Consider the following 11,973-nt stretch of genomic DNA (forward strand, 5'->3'; position numbering starts at 1 on the left):
ACAACAAAAAAAATGACATCAATCATTAATTAATAACAACTGGCAGTCACAACATAGACTTGTAGAAGCAGACAGAATGATACATATGCCTTTGCTCACCCCAAATCACACAAGCCCCAAATTCTTACCCTCCCCTGTGAACTGAGATGGGATATGTGTGCTTCATCACACAGGCAGCATTCCTCATATTTCAGATCCCTGCCTCAGAATCTTGTTGGGTGAGTTTTTAAATATAGATTCTTAGGGCATACCATAGACATATTTATTCAAAATTCCAGGGAGTGAATCTGGAAGTCTGCATTTTAACAAGCTTCCCTGGGTGAGTCTCACGTGCTGGCTAAAGCCCAGACAGAGAAGAAAAACACTTGGAGAGAAGTGCTCAGCACTGACAGGGAGTGGGACAATGGAAGAAAACGTTGGACGCTAAAGGGAGAGTATGCTCCAGGCAAGGGAAGCTCAGATTCTTAAGATGTTTAAAGAGGAATAGCATTCGTGCAATTGACTCCTTCTGTGAAGACCTATACGTTGCATGGCATCTTCCTCCTAAACCCCATAGAAGACCATCAGAACTAAATTTCTCGAGTAGCAATATGATGATGAGAACAGGTTCCAGAACCAGGCTCATGTTCAGTTCTTACCAACAATACTACAGAGTAAGGCTGAGAATTGAACTGCAGCTATACGAGTATACTCCATTTTTATTACCTTGTAAATATACAGAATGTGAGACTTACTTCAACCATCCTAGAAGTTTTTATTCAAGGTGGACATTTTGTATGTGGGTTTTCTTTCCAGTCCTTTTGCACATGTATAAACCTGAGATCCCAAGGTACTTAATGTCATTTTTCTTACATCCCCATGTGCTTTGCTTTCAAAGGTGACATAAAGTGGCCTATGTACTCCTGGATCAGTGTCAGCATGTCTGCAGTCACTCAGTTTTACAGACACAGGCAGGCTACATTCCGATTTAAATTATCCTGACTAAATAAAGGCAGAGTAGAAGCACTAACATTCTTTAAACTCGCAGTAACACAGGAAGACCACAGAGCCAAACAACTACTGCCCCACAAACGCCTACACCTGCAAATGTAAAGGACACTAATAAATGGATCCCCAAACTCTTTTTAGAAGTTCTACACAGGAAAAGGCTTAGGGAGGATGACACCTTTTCAAGGTGTGACCATTTTTCAAAATGTTTTAATCACAATGAAATCTTCAGCATTGGAACTAAATATAAGTTTAAGAAAAGTTCTCATTTCATTTAAAGATATAAACACAGGATAGCAGAACCAGAAGGTAAAGGACTGTGCCATAAAGAGAGGAAGTGCACCCCAAAAATGACAAAGGCTATCAAAAGGACACAGGAACCTCCTGGAGGGGTTTTCCCTGGGAAAACCCAGGCATTGATAGTTATAGATTTAAACTTACTAAGTAAAATAGAAGTCTGTGAAATCATGCTGATATGAATAAGTAATGGGAAAGAAGGCAGAGTGTTTCCTTATGGTAGAAGTCTTGTTAATAAAGGCAGAAACCACACGTAGGGCAGGAAGAAATACCAGAAAAATTCCAGTTGAGGGGCATTTTACAAAATAACTGGCCCATACTCTTCAAAATTATCAAGGTAATGAAAGATTAAGACTGAAGCACTGTTACCAATTAAAGCACACTAAAGAGATATTACAACAAATGCAGTGTGATCCTGGGTTAGACCCTGACCTAGAAAGATGTTATTCTTTTGCTATAAAGGACACTAGAGAACAAATGGCAAAAGTTGAAAAAGGCCTGTAGATTAATTAGTAGTTTTTAAATTTCCTGACTTTGATAATTGTGTTGTGTTTATGTAAAGCAATATGCCTTTTTTTTAGGAAATATAAATCATGTCTGCAATTTACTCTCAAGTAAAAATTTTAAATTTATAGATGGATGGATGATAGATAGATAGATAGATAGATAGATAGAATAGATAGATAATAGAGCAATAGATAGATAATAGAGCAAGTATGATAAGATGTTAACATTTAAGAATCTGTGTGAAGGGTATATGGTACTTGTCTGAACTATTTTTGAAACTTTCTTAGGTCTAATTATTTGAAATAAAGTTTTTTTTTTTTAAATCTAGTGTATTAAAAGCAAACCTTAATGGCAAGTAATGTTCTTAAGTAATCGGAAAAGTTTTAAATTATGCAAATATGTGCTGTGACCAAATTCAATATATTGAGACTATTATTCTTTACTAGCCTAGAGAAAAAACTTTCAAGAAGCTAAAAAATAAAATTAAATCTCCCCTCCCCCTTCTCGCAGACATGGATTTGCCTACAGATTTCTTCTGAAAGATGATTTTGTTGACTTTCTGGGTGTTCTTTGATGCTGCCCCCCAGGCAGAAAAAGTCTTCAACTTCCTATCCCACGGGTGAACTCTGTCCACTTTCATATTCTACATCAAGGTTGAATACTTCCAGAAATTGTTTTTGTTTTTGTTTTTGAGTTGGAGTCTCACTCTGTCGCCCAGACTGGAGTGCAGTGGCCGCTCCCGGCCACCGCCGCCTCGACTTGCTGGGCTCTGGCAATCCTTCCGCCTCAGCCTTCCGAGTAGCTGGAACTTCAGGCGTGCGCTACCACGCCTGGCTAATTTTTTGATTTATTGTAGAGATGTGGTCTCACCAAGTTGCCCAGGCTGGTCTCGAAACCGCGGGCTCAGGCAATTCTAACCCCTCTCTGAAACTTAACTTCCAAATTTTAAAAGAGCATGCATCTATTATAGTTTGTAAGAATTATAGTTGCTTTTCTTACTTTTCCTCTTTTTTGCAGCTATCATAATTCCTTTTTGTGATAAATATCATGAATAAAATATTCATAGGGAAGTGACAATGAAGGCATTTTTTGAAGGAGAAAGCAGTGGGCTGCGTGTCAAAAGTCCTTGTATGGGAGGAAGGCATTTTACCTTTTTTTATTCTTGTTTTTTATTTATGTATTTATTTATTTTTGAGTAGAGGTCTCACTCTGTAGCCCAGGCCAAGCTGGAGAAGAGTAGCATGATCATGACCCACCACAGCCTCAACTTCCTGGGCTCAAGTGATCCTTCTGCTTCAGTCTTCCAAGCAGCTGAGACTACAGATACACACCACTACGCCTGGCTAATTTTCTTATTTTTGTAGAGATGAGGTCTCACAGTGTTGCCTAGGCTGGTTTCGAACTCCTGTACTTCTAGACTCAAGCAATCCTCCCACTTTGGCCTCCCAAAGTGCTAAGATTACAGGCGTGAGCCCCCGTGCCCAGCCCTGTTTTTCTATTTCTGTACTCTGTTTTCTCACCTGTGAAACAAACATGATCCATTCTGATCCTTTTTCTTAATATTATGACTCCAAGACTTGTTATAAAGGAAACATTATAAATGAAGGTTATTTTTATCCAAACTAAGACCACCAGATGGTAGCTAAGCTTTACCCAGGAACTTGGATTCTAATTTTTATAGACAATAGAATAACATTTCCTTTTAGTGGTGAGTTGATCTTAAGTAGCTTCACACAATCCAAAGCTTAATTCAGAAAGCAAATGTTGCTGAAAATCATGCTTCTCATGAACTATAAAGTTAATGATGCCACAAAATTAAAAGAGAAGTAAATCAGCCTTGGATTGGTTTTCTTTAAAAATCTTAGTATTTGTTTTTAAGCTCTTCATTCAAATATTAAGAATACGCAGAATTTTCTTTTGTATATGTTCTATAATTTTTTAAGAGCAATACACACACATGGTTAAAAATTATTCCAAGGAGTATGTGGTGAAAAGTTTAAGTCTCCTTCTTTAGAGCCTTTAATTTTTCAGTCCTGGTCCTCAGAAGAAAGTATATTGCAAAAAAGCAAAATGCAGAAAAGTACATATCATATGTCACCATTTGTGTTTTTAAAATGTGTACACATATATATGTCCTCCTTGTAAATACATAGTACATCTCTGGAAAGAAACACAAGGAAACAGGTAAAAGTTTCTGTAGGAAGAAGGATGGGGACACCAGAAGACAAGATGGAACAAGACTTACCAGCCATGGTATGCTTTCTTTACTTTTACTTTTTATATCACATGTAACTATTAATTTAAAACTCCCACGCTATATCTTGGAGGCCATTCCATATTCACACATAGTTCTTTCTCATGCTTTTTAACAACACAGAAGGTTCCTAATCTACTTAAAATTACATATATTCAGTTTTACCCAAAATAATGTTGCTAAGAACAGGCTTTGAAACTAAGCAGATCTGAGTTTAAATCCAGGACCCACCACTAACTGTGAGTAGCCATGGGCAAGTTACTTCACCTAACTCTCCTTATCTATAAATGGGTATAATAATAGTCTTTAGGGCTGTCGTGAGGATTTAATGAGCAAATTATGCAAAAGGCCTAGTATTATGCCGAGCACATGGTAAGTACTCAGGGAAGTTCAGATTTTTTTCTCTCCTGGATTTTTGGTAGAAGAAGTTGATTAAATACCTAAAATAGACAAAGATGTGTTGTTGTTAGTATTAATTATTATTGTCACTTGTTTATAATAGACTTCTGTTCTGAAAAAGTAAATACTGGAAAGTAAGTATTAAATTGTGTGGTGTACCTTTTGAAAGGAAACTTACCTTTTATTTTTTAGGAAGTTAAACCAAACAGCCAGAACACTGAGAACAGGAGAATCAGGACAAACAAGATAAATGAGAAAGCACAAAGCAATTAACTAGTCGTATTTTTAGCTAAGTTTTTCTTTTTTTCTTTTTTTTTTTGAGTTGGAGTCTCACTCCGTCACCCAGGCTGGAGTGCAGTGGCATGCTCACAGCCATCCCAGCATCGACCTGCTGGGCTCTGGCAATTCTTCCACCTCGGTCTTCCAAGTAGCAGAACTACAGGCGCGCACTACCACGCCTGGCTAATTTTTTTTTTTTTTTTTAATTTATTGTAGAGATGAGGTCTCACCATGTTGCCCAGGTTGTTCTTGAACCTGCGGGCTCAGGCAATCCTCTCACCTTGGCCTCCCAAAGTACTGGGATTACAGGCTTGAGCCACCGTGCTCGGCCAAGCTAAGCTTTTCAATTTGAATAGTTCAAGCCAAAAATGAGGCTACTTGAGACATTAAAATAACATATAACAAATGTAGCTTATCTACTATGTTTTTACAATTATCAAGAAATGATTGTAGAACGATGTGTTCTCTGTTAGTACTTGCTATGGACAGAATTTGTCATACCCCCAAATTCATTTGTTGAAGTTCCAATAAGGCCTTTATAGAGGTACTAAGGTTAAATGAGGTCATAAGGGTACAGTTCCAATCCAAGAGGGCCAGTGTTCTTACAAGAAGAGCAAAAGACATCAGACCTCTCTCTCTCTCTCTCTCTCTCTCTCTCTCTCTCTCTCAGAACACCCCCGCCCCTTTCTTTTTCCCTCATATGGAAAGCTTCTTTCTAAGAGGGCAGCTGTCTACAAGCTATGAGAAGAGTCCTAATAGAAACTGAATTTGTAGACACCTTGATCATGGATTTCTAGCCTCCAGAACTGTCAGAAAACAAATACTGTCACTTAAACCACCCAGTCTGAGGTATTTTGCTCTGGCAGCCTGAACAGACAAATACACTGCTAAAGGAATTCTCCTTTGTCAGGACAGCTGGAAAATGTGTCGTTGCTTTTGTTGGTATATATGCCTTGTCTTCAACCAAAATAGTATCTAAGACCAAAAACAAAAAAGATATAGACACTACAAATTCAGAAATCTTTTAATAAGTTAGGAATAACCCTAACAGTTAAACTGCTGTGACAGTAATTGAGTTTTATTACATTTATTTTGCAAATTAGGAAACTGAGGCCAAAAGAATAGACGTCAGCTCCTTCATGACTGAACCAGAACTGGGTTTAATACAGGTGCCTGGAGCTCTTATCATACCCACTGCTTTCTATCCACAAGGCTTTTCCATTCCTGGGACTGTGGGACCTGGTAAAGGGAAGAACAAGGGAAAAGTTGACTGTTCTTACCTCCCTGCCTAGTCATGTCTCTTAAGAAGAGGTAGGCCGGGCCCGTGGCTCAGCCTATAACCCCAGCACTTTGGGAGGCCCAGGCAAGTGGATTGCCTGAGCCTGAGGGTTCAAGATCAGCCTGGGCAACTTGGCAAGATCTCGTCTCTACAATAAATAAAAAATTCATCGGGCGTGGTAGCACGTGCCTGTAGTTCCAGCGCCTTGGAAGGCTGAGGGGGAAGGATCGCTGGAGCCCAGCAGGTTGACACTGGGGTGGCCGTGAGCGTGCTACTGCTCTCCAGCCTGGGTGACAGAGTGAGACTCTGACTCAAAAAAAAAAAAGAAAATAAAAGAAGAAGAGCCTAAGGATTCAATGACACTGTCTTCTCTGAGCCAAAAATAGGGCCTTCCCAAGGAGTCCTTATTCTCTCTTATTTAAGAATAATGGATTTCACTCAAAGAAATGTGACAGTCCTTAAACAATAGCTGTCTAGGTGGGATAATCAGCACCCCAAAAACTTAAAGATGGATGGAAGGTTAATATTTAAAGTTAGGATTTGTAAGTATGATTTTTTAGTTTTTTAAAATTTATTTATGTTTGACTCAGGGTCTCACTGTGTTGCCCAGGCTGGAGTGCAGTGGCATGCCCATGGCTCAATGCAACCTCAACCTCCTAGGCTCAGGAGATTCTCCCGCCTCAGCCTCCCAAGTACCTGGGACTATAGGAACACACCACTCCGCCAGGCTAATTTTTAAAAAATTTTTTCTGTAGCGATGGGGATCTCACTTTGTTGCCTAGGCTAGTCTCGAACTCCTGGCTTTAAGTGATCCTCCTGCCTCAGCTTCCCAAAGTGCTGGGATTACAGACATGAACCACTGCACCCGGCCTGATTTTTTAAAAGAACATATAACAGCCATGTGCAGTGGCTCATGCCTGTAATTCCAGCACTTTGGGTGGTGGAGGCAAGAAGATTGCCTGAGCCCACAGGTATGAGACCAGCCTGGGCAACATGATGAGACCTTTTCTCTACAATAAATAAAAAAAATTAGCTGGGCGTGGTGGCACACGCCTGTAGTTCCAGCTACTTGGAAGGCTGAGGTGGAAGGATCACCTGAGCCCAGCAGGTCGAGGCTGTGGTGTTACAGGCAGCGGGCCACTGCACTCCAGTCTGGGAAAGAGAGTAAGACTCAGACTCAAAAAATAAAATAAAAGAACATATAGCAATCCCTAAAAGTACTACATATGTATGATGATTTCTCTATATATTGTCTTAAATATCTCCTTATACATCTATGTATTTATCTGTCTATCTCTCCATGGACAGAGACACACATATAACCCCACATCATGTTGAATATTAAGATTTCTATGACAAAGCCTATGCAGTATCCATTCTCCCATTCTTCTCTTGTAACAAAGCCCTAAATTATCGTTTGCATATATGTGTCCAGGTTTGAAGCTATAGTTAATTCCCTGTGTACCTGGCAGATATTCCAACTTGAAGGCATACTTGGGTGAGGCTTCCAGGAAAGCTATTTAAAAAGAGCCAGCTCAGCAGGCAGGTATACCTTTTGCAAATTACACCCTTCTTCTTCCTGCTGGAATACAGACATGATGGCTGGACTACAACAGCCATTTTCTGGTCATGAGTGAGTGGCCCTGAGGATGGATGCTATGCAAGTTAAAGCAGACAGAGGAGAAATAATGAAGGAGTCAAGATCCTTGATGACAATGGAGCCATCAATAGACGCCTGGACTGATAAAATCTGGACTTATTTTACATGAGAGAAAAATGTACATCATTTTTGAGCCTTGATATTTTGGGTTTCTATTAGATGTGGTCACTGGAATATATGCTTCAAAATCTTTGCTTGCTACATTCACTGGTATATCCTAAGGACCTGACACTTAGGCATTCAGGAAATATTGTTTTTGAATGAATACAGCCTAATATGATACCTAAACTATCACTGTATTTTTTGTAACACTGCAAAGAGTAAACTGGGAAAATGCTGAGGTTTATTGAAATGCTAAATAGGGGTTAATAAAATATCAAAGTTAGCAAACATGAAGCAGCTGGGACCTTGGCAGAGAGTGATGCAGGAAGATTTATCCAATCTAAGCTAAAAATAGTGTAGTCTCTCTGGGAAGGACAGAGGTTGGTTCCAGCTGGGGTAAACTGTTTATGGTGATCCTGGCCATGGGGGGAAAAAAAAAAAAACCTCAGAGGTATTAGGTATTCCTTTGATAACCATACATAATCATAGCATTTTAAAATATTTCATCCCACCTGCAAGGTTTTCTACATTATAAACAACTAAACATGTATATATGGGGGAGGGGAGACAAAAAATCCAGAATTTATTTATTAAAAATTATGAATTTATTCTTATATGTTTAAACTTCAGTAACTTTCAAAGTACTCTCCGTTTGATGCAATACACTTATGGAGATGCTTTTTCTACTGCTCAAAACAGTTTTTGAAGTTGTCAATTTTGATACGTTTTAGTGCTTCTGCCATTTTTTGTTTCACCTCTTTCATATCAGCAAAACATTTCCCTTTGAGGACTTTTTTCATCTGAGGAAACAAACAAAAAAGTCATTTGGGGCGAGATTGGGTGAATAGGAAGGGTGGAGCACAGGAGTTTGCCATTTTGGGTCAAAAACTACTGAACACTCAGCATGGTGTGGGCAGGTGTGTTGTCATGGTAGAAGAACCAGTCACCTGTTTGCCACACACACACAAAAATTCACTGAAGCTGAACACAGCCTCTCACAACAATGCTAGGCAGCACACTGGTGCCAATGGGTTCCTAGAACACTTACCTAGGGGGGGAAGCCTGTACAACAAGAGACCCATCCTCTAAAAAAAATAATAATTCCTGTGTTTTTGCCCCCTCCCCCATATACATATACTTTCACACCGGATTTTGAGTTCCAGGTCTAATTTGTTTGTGGCTCCAACACCTTGAAGAATGCCCAATATGTAGTAAACACTCCATGAATGTTAGACAACTTAAGCTGAACTGGAAAATTGGAAAATTAAGGAATAAGGGACATGAAATAGTCCTTATCTTCTCCTGTCTTCCTTTCCCTCTCTCCACATCCCTTCCTTCACTTGTGCTTTCCAAGTGGAGTCCAGGTTTGCTAGGGTTTTAATGGAAGTAAAGTTAAGGATCACCTGAAATTCCATCACTAGATATTTCTCCCTTATGGCTTTATAAATTGACCACTTGAAGACTCCTCTTTTAAATGCAAGCAGATTATAGGACAGAGACTACTGAATTTTAATCTCAATTTACTCTTTGCTTCTCAGTTCTATACTTTCCCTAGACGTTTGTTTCTACCTAAGTAAAATAGAAAGTCTTGACTAGATCAATCATTTCTAGACAGGAAGCCTTGAGGAGTATAGCAAGGTTAGACAAACTTCTAAATATTTCAAAACCAAATAGAAATTGTACATTTCTAATGCTGCAGCACAAACCAGCCTAAAATTTAAGTTTTCTTTGTTTGGGGGCTGAAATTATGTGAATGCAGTGTGGCCATACTGGCTCTCTGGTGTTGATATTAACTAATGATTGACTGCTTATGAAATCGTGACATTTCTGGGGCTCATGGAGGAAAAATTTGGGGAAGAATATCCAGATATTAGGTTGATCTCTAAAGTTCTACATAGCCAAGAGGATCAGAGCATATGGCCACTATCATGCACACTTTATTGTATACGCCATACACACCTTGTTGTGCATATTATGTACCCTTGTAGAAGTCTTGAGGAGGGAAGATGCCAGAACACTCAAGACCCAGTAGAGTAGCCCTTTCCCCCATCCATTGTAACCTAGAGTGCTCTGTCATACCCCAAACCCTCAGTAGCACTTAGAAAGGCCTCCCTTTGTTGTCTACTACCTGTCCTTACTCATTTAGGGATACTTAGCATTTCCCAATGAGATAGAAACGCTTTGTGTTAACATTCACTACACATAAGAGTTGTGTAACTTTTAAACATAGCCAACTCTGTGAAAGACCATTCAACTACAATAATGTAGGCGAGCATGGCTACATGTCAGGTTTCTGTAAGGATCTATAATTATATTTAGATGGTTTGTTTTTTATAACTGCTATGGTGACCTCATAAAGACTCCAGTTGTAAATATTTACCAACTCACATCATTTTAAAAACTAGTGTGTCTTTCCCATGGAGATAGGAAGTAAAATAGTTGAAATACATGATGCTTTCATCAGGTGAATCATTATCCTAGGTAAGTTAACAGGTTGCTATGTTTAAAGCTGTATATGGTAGTTATGGGAAATAATTTCAGAAAGAATGGATAATTTTCTTTTTCCCTTTAGTTTTGCACAGCATTGTGCTGGGCACATAGCTAGCCTTTAATCGATGTTTGCTAGAGGGTAATGTAATCATCACCCTAAAACTTTGAGTATTATCTTCAAATGTGTGATGGATACTTGGATTGATGTACCTTATAGATCTTTCAAATTCTGACAGTCCATAATTGTCTACATTGCTCATTTTTTGTATAATTTATCATGTATTATTTTAGTTATACTTTCTTATTTAAAATTTTAGAATTTGTGATAACGTAAAATGTTGCATCTGATGTGGAAAATAGTATGGGAATTTCTCAAAAATTCAACATAAAATTACTGTATAACCCAGCATTCCACTTCTGGGTAAATATCTAAAGAACTAAAAGCAGGAACTTCCCTCAACTGATATTTGTGCACCCTTGTTCTTAGTTGTGTTATTCACAATATCCAAAATGTGAAAGCCACCCTAGTGTCCGTCAACAGATACTCTCATCTGAGTATTTTTGTCCCCCCCAGAATTCATTTGTTGAAATCTAATCCCTGATGTAAAGGTGTTAGGTTGTGGGGTTTATAGGATTAGTGCCCTTTTAAAAGCGGCCAGAGACTCATTGTCCCTTCCACCATGTGAGGACATAGGAAGCAAGTGCCATCTATGAACCATGAAGTAGAATCATAAAGTAGAAATATGCTGGCACCTTAGCAATGGACTTTCCAACCTCTATGACTTTCAGAAGTAAATTTCTATTGTTTATAAGATACCCAGTTTATGGTATTTGTTATAGCAGCCTAAACCAACTAAGATAATAAATGAGTACATAAACAAAATGTGGCATTACATACAATAGAATATTATTTTTCCCTAGGAAGGATATTTTGACATGGATGAGATTTGAAGGCATTATGCTAATGAAATAACCAGCACAAAAGGACAAATACCACACAATTCCACTCATATGAAGCACCTAGACTAGTTAAATTCATAGAGACAGAAAACAGAATGATGACTGCCCTGGACTGGGGAAAAGGAGAAATGGAGAGTTATTGTCTGATGGGTATGAAGTTTCCATTTGGGAAGATTAAAGAGTTCTGGAAATTTATGGTGATGATGGTTGTACAACAATGTGAGTGTACTCAGTGGCACTAAATTGTATGTTTAAAAAAGGCTGAAATAATAAGATTTATGGTATGTCTATTTTACTACAACTAAAAAAATTAGAATCATAACCAGAGTGTTGGTCTAAGATAGATATTTACTGCACTTCTGTGTAGAAGGAGAGAAGAAAGTCTATGGTAATTAGCATAATCTAAACATACTAAAAAGTGCATTTAATATTTTTCCTCATTTTCTGGAAAGATGACACAGTTAAGAGCGTGGCCTTTAGAGTCAGAGACCTGGGATTTAACGAAGGCTTTGTGCTTTTTAATTTACAGGATGGGAGGAGTGTGACATCTATCTGTCTACTTTCAGCTCTTGGGCAGGATGAATATTCTAGGTGATGTTGCACATGTACTGAGAGCCTCTTGATTCTCCAGGTGGTTGAAAAGACAGGTAGATGTCTCTTCTGCAGGCTCAATTCAACAAAACAAGGGGGGTATGATAAATTGGCTCTTTCAAATCCCCATAATGATAACATCTTCCTCAAAGTGTTGTCGTGAGGATT

Source organism: Carlito syrichta, unplaced genomic scaffold (genome assembly GCF_000164805.1).
Source record: "Carlito syrichta isolate Samal-C Ts95f unplaced genomic scaffold, Tarsius_syrichta-2.0.1 Scaffold288863, whole genome shotgun sequence".
Lineage (NCBI taxonomy): Eukaryota > Metazoa > Chordata > Mammalia > Primates > Tarsiidae > Carlito > Carlito syrichta.